This window comes from Eubalaena glacialis, chromosome X, assembly GCF_028564815.1.
Source record: "Eubalaena glacialis isolate mEubGla1 chromosome X, mEubGla1.1.hap2.+ XY, whole genome shotgun sequence".
Lineage (NCBI taxonomy): Eukaryota > Metazoa > Chordata > Mammalia > Artiodactyla > Balaenidae > Eubalaena > Eubalaena glacialis.
The window spans coordinates 138,431,673-138,441,959 of record NC_083736.1 but is presented as its reverse complement, the minus strand read 5'-3'; positions in this window follow the sequence as shown (position 1 = coordinate 138,441,959).

The window sequence follows — 10,287 nt, the reverse complement described above, 5'->3', positions numbered from 1 at the left end:
ACAATAGCCAGGACATGGAAGCAACCTAAATGTCCATTGACAGATGAATGGATAAAGAAGATGTGGTACATGTATACAGTGGAATGTTACTCAGCCATAAAAAGGAATGAAATTGGGTCATTTGTAGAGATGTGGATGGACCTAGAGTCTGTCATACAGAGTGAGTAAGTCAGAAAGAGAAAAACAAATACCATATATTAACACATATATGTGGAATCTAGAAAAATGGTACTGATGAACCTATCTGCAGGACAGGAATAGTGATCCAGACATAGAGAACAGATGGGTGGACACAGTGGGTGAAGGGGAGGGTGGTATGATTTGGAAGATTAGGATTGACATATATACACTACCCTGTGTAAAATAGATAGCTAGTGGGAACGTGCTGTATCGCACAGGGAGCTTAGCTTGGTGGCCGATGATGACCTAGATAGGTGGGATGGGGGGGGTGTGGGAGGGAGGTCCAAGAGGGAGGGGATGTATTTATACATAAAGATGATTCACTTCGCTGTACAGAAGACACACACAACACTGTAAAGCAAATATACTCCAATTAAAAAAAAGACAAAATTGTATTGGAATTCCTGACCACAGCAATCAGAGAAAAAAAGAAATAAAAGGATTCCAAATTCAAAAGGAAGAAGTAAAACTGTTACTGTTTGCAGATGACATGATGCTATCTATATTTCTGTTTTTGTGCCAGTACCATACTGTCTTGATTACTGTAGCTTTGTAGTATAGTCTGAAGTCAGGGAGCCTGATTCCTCCAGCTCCGTTTTTCTTTCTCAAAGTGTTTTGGCTATTCGGGGTCTTTTGTGTTTCCATACAAATTGTAAAATTTTTTGTTTTAATTCTGTGAAAAATGTCATTGGTAATTTGAAAGGGATTGTATTGAATCTGTAGATTGCTTTGGGTAGTATAGTCATTTTCACAATATTGATTCTTCCAATCCAAGAAAATCCTAAAGACACCACAAAAAAAATACTAGAGCTCATCAATGAATTCAGTAAAGTTACAGGATATAAAATTAATATACAGAAATCTGTTGCATTCCTATACCTTAACAATGAGCTATTAAAAAGAGAAATTAAGGGGAATTCCCTGGTGGTCCAGTGGTTAGGACTCCGTGCTTTCACTGCTGAGGGTCCTGGTTCTATTCCTGGTCAGGGAACTAAGATCCCACAAGCTGTGCGGCATGGCCAAACAAACAAAAAAAAGAGTCAGAGTTTCTGACTTTGAAGATGGAGAAAGGGTGCCATGAGCCAAGGAATGCTGGGAGCCTCCCAGAGTTAGAAAAGGCAAGGAAACAGATTATCCTCTACAGCCTCAGAAAGGAACACAGTCTTGCCAACCTTGATTTCAGCCCAGTGAGACCTGTATCTGACTTCTGACTGTACGATAATAAATCTACATGGTTTTTTTAAAAAAAGAGAGAAATTAAGGAAACAGTTCCATTTACCATCGCATCCTGAATAAAATAACTAGGAATAACCCTACCTAGGGAGGTAAAAGATCTTTACTTGGAAAACTACAATGAACTGGTGAAAGAAATTGAAGACGACACAAACGGATGAAAAGATATACCATGTTCATGGATTAGGAGAATCAATATTGTTAAAATGAGCATACTACCCAAGGCAATTTACAGATTCAATGCAATCCCTACCAAAATATCAATGACATTTTTTACAGAACTGGAACAAATAATTCTAAAATTTGTATGGAGACACAAAAGACCCCAAGTAGCCAAAACAATCTTGAGAAAGAAGAACAAAGCTGGATCACACGCCCTGATTTCAAACTATACTACAAAGCTACAATAATCAAAACAGTATGGTACTGTCTCAAAAACAAATAGATCCATGGAACAGAATAGAGAGCCTGGAAATAAACCCACGCATGTATGGTCAATCAATCTATGACAAAGGAGGCAAGAATATACAATGGAGAAAAGACAGTCTCTCCAGTAAGTGCTGCTGGCAAAACTGGATGGCTGCATGTAATAGAATAAAATTAGAACATTCTATAATACCATATGCAAAACTAAACTCAAAATGGATTAAAGACCTAAATGTAAGACTGGAAACCATAAAACTCCTAGAAAAAACATAGGCAAAACACTCTTTGACTTAAAGCAATGTTTTTTGGGATCCTTCTCCTAAAGCAAAGGAAATAAAAGCAAAAATAAACAAGTGGTACCTAATTAAACTTAAAAGCTTTTACACAGCAAAGGAAACCATCAACAAAATGAAAAGACAGCCTAGTGAATGGGAAAAAATATTTGCAAATGATATGACCTATAAGGCTAATATCAAAAATATATAAATAGCTAATACAATTCAACAGCAAAAAGCGAAAAACCTGATTAAAAATTGGGCAGAAGACCTGAATAGACATTTTTACAAAGAAGACATACAGATGGCCGACAGGTATATGAAAAGATGCTCAACATCTTTAATCATCAGAGAAAAGCAAGTTAAAACAACAATGAGATATCACCTCACACCTTTCAGAATGGCTATCATCAAAAAGACCACAAATAACAAATGTTGGTGAGGATGTGAAGAAAAACAAACCTTTGTACACTGTTGGTGGGAATGTAAATTGGTGTAGCCACTATGGAAAACAGTATGGAGTTTCCTCAAAAAAATAAAAATAGAACTACCATATGACTCAGCAATTCCACTCCTGAGTATATATTGTAAAGAAACAAAAACACTAATTTGAAAAGATATATGAACCCCAATGTTCATAGCAGCACTATTTGCAATTGCCAAGATACAGAAGCAACCTGTCTGTCAACAGATGAATGGATAACGAAGATGAGGTATATATTATATACAATGGAATACTACTCAGCCTTAAAAAGGAATGAAACTTTGCCATTTGCAACAACATGGATGGACTTAAGTCAGATAGAAATGACAAATACTGTATTATATGATACATGTGGAATCTAAAACATAAAACAAACTAGGGAATATAATAAAAAAAAAGAAACATACAGATATAGAGAACAAACTATTGGTTACGTGTGGGGAGAGAAAAGTGGGGGAGGGACAAGATAGGGGTAGGGGATTAAGAGGTACAAACTACTACGTATAAAATAAATAAGCTACAAAGGTATATTGTACAACAGAGGGAATATAGCCAATATTTTATGACTATAAATGGAGTATAACCTTTTAAAATTGTGAATCACTATATTGTAAACCTGAAACTTATATAATATTGTACCTCAAATATATCTCAATAAGAAAGGTTGAAGTTTAAGGTATGACTGTACTACTGCAGAGGAGAGGTATATGAATACAAGGAAGGTTTTCAATATAAGACTATAAGCACAGGTTTGAACAAGACAGAGACTTTCAAGGGATCTGTAATTCAATTTGTAGCTTGGTCATGTAAGGAGCTGAAATGTGGATTTGTTAAGAGGGTCTATTAAGGAGGTATTTTGATAGGAAGTCCCAGGAATATATGAATCCTGACGTATCCCCCAACTATCCTTCCTTTCTATGAGGTCTCTGAGGTAGATACAGCCACAAAGACAAAGAAAAAACAATAAAAAATACTTACTTGTCAGCTGATAACTTGGATCCGGAATAAAGACACAGACCTACTAGAGAATGGACTTGAGGATATGGGGAGGGGGAGGGGTGAGATGTGACAGGGTGAGAGAGTGTCATGGACATATATACACTACCAAATGTAAAATAGATAGCTAGTGGGAGGCAGCCGCATAGCACAGGGAGATCAGCTCTGTGCTTTGTGACCACCTAGAGGGGTGGGATAGGGAGGGTGGGAGGGAGGGAGATGCAAGAGGGAAGAGATATGGGAACATATGTATATGTATAACTGATTCACTTTGTTATAAAGCAGAAACTAACACACCATTGTAAAGCAATTATACTTCAATAAAGATGTTTAAAAAAAAAAAGAGTCTAGTAGGCTGGTTTGAGTCACATGGAAAAATTCTCTCTTTTTAATCTAAAGGCTTAAGTGACTTTCTTCAAAGCCCAAACCTGAACCTCTGATATTACATTCCAGTAACATTAAGGCCACATCTTCTAATGCCAGAGAAATGGATCAAGGAAGAAAAACATTGTTCAGTACCTAGAGCTAAGCTGACCTAGACTGCTTTCCCTAGGGCCAGGTATCATGTATGAAATGAGAGAAAGCGGACAGGAGAGAAAGAAAGAGCTAGGTCTTCTCCTAAGGGGTGCAGGCTCTGAGCCATCTTACCATTAAAAGTACTTATATACCTGTCTCCTAGTCTGTAACCATCTACAATCTAAAACAGCTCCCAGTAAAGACTTCTTTATAGCTAAATTCAATGAACACTGTCCAGTCCTCATCTCATTTGACTTCTCCATGCAGCATTTTACTTAGTAAAGCAAACTCTCTTCTTCCACCTTCCATAACATGACACTCTTCTAGCTTTCCTCCTACTTCTCTGGATCCCCCTCCTTTCAACCTTGTTTGGAAGTGTATCACCTTCTATACACTGTAAATGTTGAGACCTCAACAGAGCTTGGTCTTGAACTCTTTTATCTTCTCATGCCACATTTCCACCCCAGCTGATCTCATTTGGTCCTATGCCTTCAATTACCAAATACGTGCTGAGGACTCCCAATTTTATATCTTCAGATCAAACCTTTCCTCTGAGCTTCATATCTACATACACAATTTTTGTGAGACATCACTTAGATATTTCTTTATAGGCATTTCAAACTTTACATATACACAATTGAAATATTGGTATTCTCCCCCTTCCCAAAATGTTCCTCTTCCAGTCTTCCCCCATTTCAGTAAACAGCACTTATCAGTCTGCTTAGGTCATACACCTGAGAATCATCCTTGACTTCTTTCTCCTTTACTCCCTTCATACACTTTCACTAAGTATTATCCATTGCACCATGAAAATATCTCTGAAAACCATGTGGTTCTCTCTATCAGTTTAGGTCATCATGATTACTTGCTCTGGGGTTGTTAGTGGAGGGAAAGTGAGCAGTAGGTTTCCCTGCTTCCACTCTTGTCCCCTTGTAATCTATCCTTCATGTAACAGCTAAAATGATCTCTTAAAATAAAATGCAAAATTATATCATGCTTCTATCCCACCTAAAACATCCCAGTAGCTGCCCAATTATCCTAGAATAAAATCAAAGTTCTTACCATGGTCCATAGAGACCCTGCATAATCTGGTCCCTCCCAAATTTTCCAACGTAATCCCATAAAATTCTTGCAGCCTTGCTCATGCAGCTTTAGCTACACCAAATTAACTTCTGTTGTGAATAAAAACACCCACTTCTTTTCTGCCTCAAGCTTTTCACTCATACTGTTTCCCTCATCTGAAATACAACCTGTAATCTCTTTCCCTCAATTACCTGTACCTAGAACAGTGTCTGGAAGAAAGTGGCTGCTAAACAAGTATTTGTTGAGTGAATATATCTCAAGTCTTTCTCTATGTTAATAATTATATTTTAACCCATCTTTTTTCTATTCTTTTCAGCTTCCTAGTAATTAATTTTGCAGTAATATCGTTTTGACCTTTCCTAAGTTCTGCAGTCTGCCTTTTCATCTAATTCTGTTGTTTTATCATTTGTCTTTGAGTCCTTGTTTTATTGGATTCATTCAATGTATTCATTAGGGTGTATTCTAAAACTTCTGTCACAAAGAGACCTCAACATACATTAGCTTAAACAAAATAGAAGTTTATTCTATTTTGCGTTGCAGTCCAGAGGTAGGGTAGTGTGGGGTTGGTAGGACAAATTGTGTAGCTTCCATGTATGTGTCTCAACTGGCTTCTCCAGTTACTACTATCTATAGCCAGTGAGAAGGGAGAATGGATAAGGGGCACACATTTATTCCTTCCAAGAGGATGACCTTAAAGTGAACCATATCACTTCTGCTCATATCCCCTTGGCCAGAACTTAATAATGTGGCCACGTCTAGCTGTAACAAAGGCTAAGAAATGTAGTTTTCTAACTGCGCAACCATATGCCCAGGTGAAGCACAGGATTTTTATTAATTATTCAAGGGAGATGAGGAGATGACTTTCAGTATTCATCACTTATTTTCTTCCACATTTAGTTTTTATGACTACTTTCCCCCTCCAGTGTGTTTGAATATTTGCTGTGCTACTTCTTTTTACCTTGCTTGTTTAAACATAGACTATTCTACCTATTTTAGACCTTTTTGCACTAATATAATGTTGGCAACTTAAAGATCTCTCCACCTATATACAATATCATGTTTTAAATTAGTGGTTCTCAAGCTTTAACTTCCATATGAGTCACCTGGAGGGAGGGCTTTTAGTTAAAATACAAATTCCTGGGACTCATCCCAAGATTCCAATTCAATAATTCTGAGGAGGGGCCCATGAACTTTCATTTCTAAGTTTGGGCAGAGGGTACAAGTAGAAAGCTCAGCTAAGATTTATGCACAGCCTTAGTTGGAGCAATTGGGTTCTTTCTTCTGAAATTTGTTAAATGTTGGTGTGAGAGTTTACTCCACCTGGTCAGGAGCATAACTTTTCCTTAATTAAATATCTTTAGTTATTCTTACAATTTGACATGGAGTTCTGCAAAATAGCAAGCCCTGTGTTTGTTTTTGCTGCATTTGTGTAGTGGTAGACAAGGGTTTCTACTATCAAGAGCTTTCCCTTGATTTTCCCCAGTCTTCCTACTCACATCCTCAGTCTCCTAAGATTTTATTGACTCACATTTTTATCTCAGCACTCCCTACAGTCACCCCACAGTTTTCTTATATCATTTATAGCTGTATAAAATTACGTTTTGATTCTCTCTTCACAATAGAAAGTAAGCTTCATGAGGGTAAGGACGGTATCTGCCTTAGTCACTTAGAACAGCACTTGGCACAGAGTAGGTACTCAATATTTTTGAGTGATCAGATGGATAAGTGAACAAAGAAGCATAACTAGCTAAGCTTCTTCTAAAGAAGAGCATACCTCAAGCCACATTTTAGTTTTTCATGATCTTGGGAGTAAGAGCCTACAAAAGAAGTAGCAGGAAAGAAGGCCAGAGTTTCTGAGCACACCCAGGTGAAAGTACTGTTACCATTTCAAACAAACATGAAGAAGATGTAGGGAAACAGAAGAAAAATAAGTTACCTCTCCACACTTTTAGGAGTAAGAAAACATTCCTGAGTTCTTATCCTCTAGAAAGATGAATATCTGAACAAGGCTCACGTTCCCTCCACTAAGAACTCCAAACTATCTACCTCACCTGGGTCAAATGGCACCTGTAGCCTGGAGACAAATGAACTTTTTGATACTGTGATAATTATAATAAAAACAATTGGTGCTGGGCTTTTTACACGATGAGCTAAGCAAGCGCCTAGAGACTGATATCTAAGAGCTCTAATGGTATGGATCTTCACTGATATATAGATGCAGGAGGCCAAATATTTAAATAATTTCAGCTCCAAACAGAGAAAATAAAACATGTGGAAAATGACAAAATTAATCAAACAATAGAAGAACAATCCTTGAGTTGAAAAAAAAAGGTCTGCATATGAAATACAGCAGTTAAATGTAAGTGAGTGATAATAGACCATCCGGTAATGGGTAACATAACTTAAATAAGGATTCTTAAAAACAGAAGGTCCATATTTCTAGGGAAACTCTAATGTCTAGAACGAAAAGTACCCCGTCATCTATGAAAAATCAGACTTATGGATAGCAAAGGAATGAGTACAGAGAAATAAACACGTTCTAAAGGTCTTATCTGGGAAGGCATGAATTTAGAAGAGGGAGAAAAGTGAAACTGTTCCAAATAAACAAGAAAATATTCTAAATAAAAATATTGGAGGAGCAGTGAATCCTAAGAGGGGAAAAAAGTCATGTTTTCAATTAACAATGGAGGCACATGTGTCTGAAAGTTGAGTTAACCATTAATGAAATGGTAAAGCATATTAGAGCTCACAAATTAACAAAAGGAAAACTGAATAGCTTGATAAAATCAGCACACTTGGGAAAAGGAAAATAGAGAACAATAATGTAAAATAAACAATATGTTTATTAAATTATGTGTATTAAATAACATGTAAGAAATTAAATAAAGTGTATGAAACATACAAAATGTGGATGATCTCAATTATCTCTTTAAAAGACAGATCGTATAAAATTGGTAAAAAGTAATTTAAGCATATGCTGTTTCCAAGAAAGAAGTAAAATAAAAATGAGTAGACAATAAGAGGCTGTGTGTGTTCATTCATTGAACAAATAATTTATGGAATGCTTACTATGGGCCAGGCACTATTCCAGTTACTGGGGACACAGCACAAATTAAAACAAAATTTCTGCTTACATTCTCATAGTTGATGTAGGCAACAAACAAATAAATACATAGTATATTAGGTGGTGGTAAGTGCTAAGAAGAAAATTAGACCAGGGTAAAGGGACAGAATGACAGAGTGAGAGTTTGAGGGAAAGCCTCATTGATAAGGTGACATTTCCACAGAAACCTTGTAACAGGGAAGAGCCAAATCTGACTACATGTTGGATCTATTTCTTTTGCTTTAACCTTTGCTTTCCGCTGATTTGTTCACTAAAAGTATACTGTCTATACCTGATGGCCTGCCTCAGGGAACCCTGCCCCTCTGCCCGAATGTTAAACCAAAGTACCTTTGTTCAGGGAAGCATCCTGACCTCGCCCACCTGTGAATGGCTGCAAGAAAGAAGAAATTAACACATCCCCTCCCTGAGGCTGGCCATTCCAGGTGATATTTGCAAAACATACGGCCTTTTTACTTTATTTCCTCATCTCCTCCCCCTCTCTGTGCTGTAAAGGAAACTGGCATCCAAACCCCAATAAGATGGTTATTTTGAGGCTCTAGTCTGTCAACTTCTCGGTCTGCCGGCTTTCTGAATAAAGTCGTATTCCTTGCCTCAACACCTCGTCTCTGATTTATTGGCCTGTCGTGCGGTGAGCAGAGCGAGCTTGGACTTGGTAACAACCTGAATGAAGAACATAAGCAAAATATGCAGGTACCAGGGGGAAGAGTGTTCAAAGTAGTGGGTACATCAAACACAAAGTACCCAGGCCATGGCAGATTTTGAGAACAGATATGACATTATTTGACTTATAGTTTAACAGAATCACTCTGGCCTTTCTGAGGAGATAGAATGTAGGGGATACAGTTATAGAAGCAGGAAGATCTGTTAGGAGGCTATTAAGGTAATATAGGTAAGAGATAATGTGAGCTTGGATAGGGTAGTAGCAGTAGAGGTAGTAAAAGAGGGTTGGATTTTATATATAATTTGAGTGGTATAGCCAAAAGAATTTTTTGATAGATTAGCTGTGAGGTGTTAGAGAAATAGTCACGGATGGACTGAACAACTAGAAAAATAGAGTTGTCACTTACCTAAATGGAGAACATTGGGTAGAAGTGTTGGAAGGAAGAAATGAAGACTTTGGTTTTAAATATGTGAAGCTTCAGATACCCATTAAACATCCAAGTGAATATGGCAGTTGACTGTATACATCTGGAGCTGAGGAGAGAGTTCCAGGCTGGAGAAATAAATTTTGGAGATGTCAAGATGCAAATATTTAAAATAATGGGATTAGAAAAGATCACCTAAGGTGCAAGCATGGAAAAAAGAAAATGTCTGAGGTCTAAACTCTAACCTTAATTTTGAAATTGTCTTTCCACCATAAACAATTTAAAAGGTGGACAAAATATATGCAATGACAGTTTTCAGACATTAGAAAGGAGGAGCAAAGATTGTGACCCCTGAGGGAAGGAAAACAAATGAGGTAGGCCCTATGATTGTTTTGTGTTTGGAGACACCTTCTGGACCATGGTGCTGACAGAAGAATCCCAAGCAGAGCACATCTGTCCTTCTGAGTTAAGACAGAGAATTGAGTTTGAGGATACTTGGGATGCTGGAATTTTGGGGTTGGAGAACTGAAGAGGGGAGAACTAGTCAGAAAAAGATCCCCAGAAATCTGCATAGGGGTTTTCTTAAGTCTTTGGCTGAATATTAATCCATGCACATATAGGATGAAAGCCCATTAAGCAAATTCAATAACAACTACCCAGAACTCACACAAAGCTGAGAGCTATTTGAGTTCTGTCAAGCCAGAGTAACAATACCTCAGATAAATGTTGGGACATTCTGTAGAGACCCCAAGTGTCACACCTTACTAAATTAGTCATAAAGAAAATCAGGAAACCTTCCCTAGCAGAACTTAATAAATCTCAAAGAAATCACCTTGATACAAAAATAACAACTGTTCACCAAACTTTAGCGCTCTAAAAAAAGAC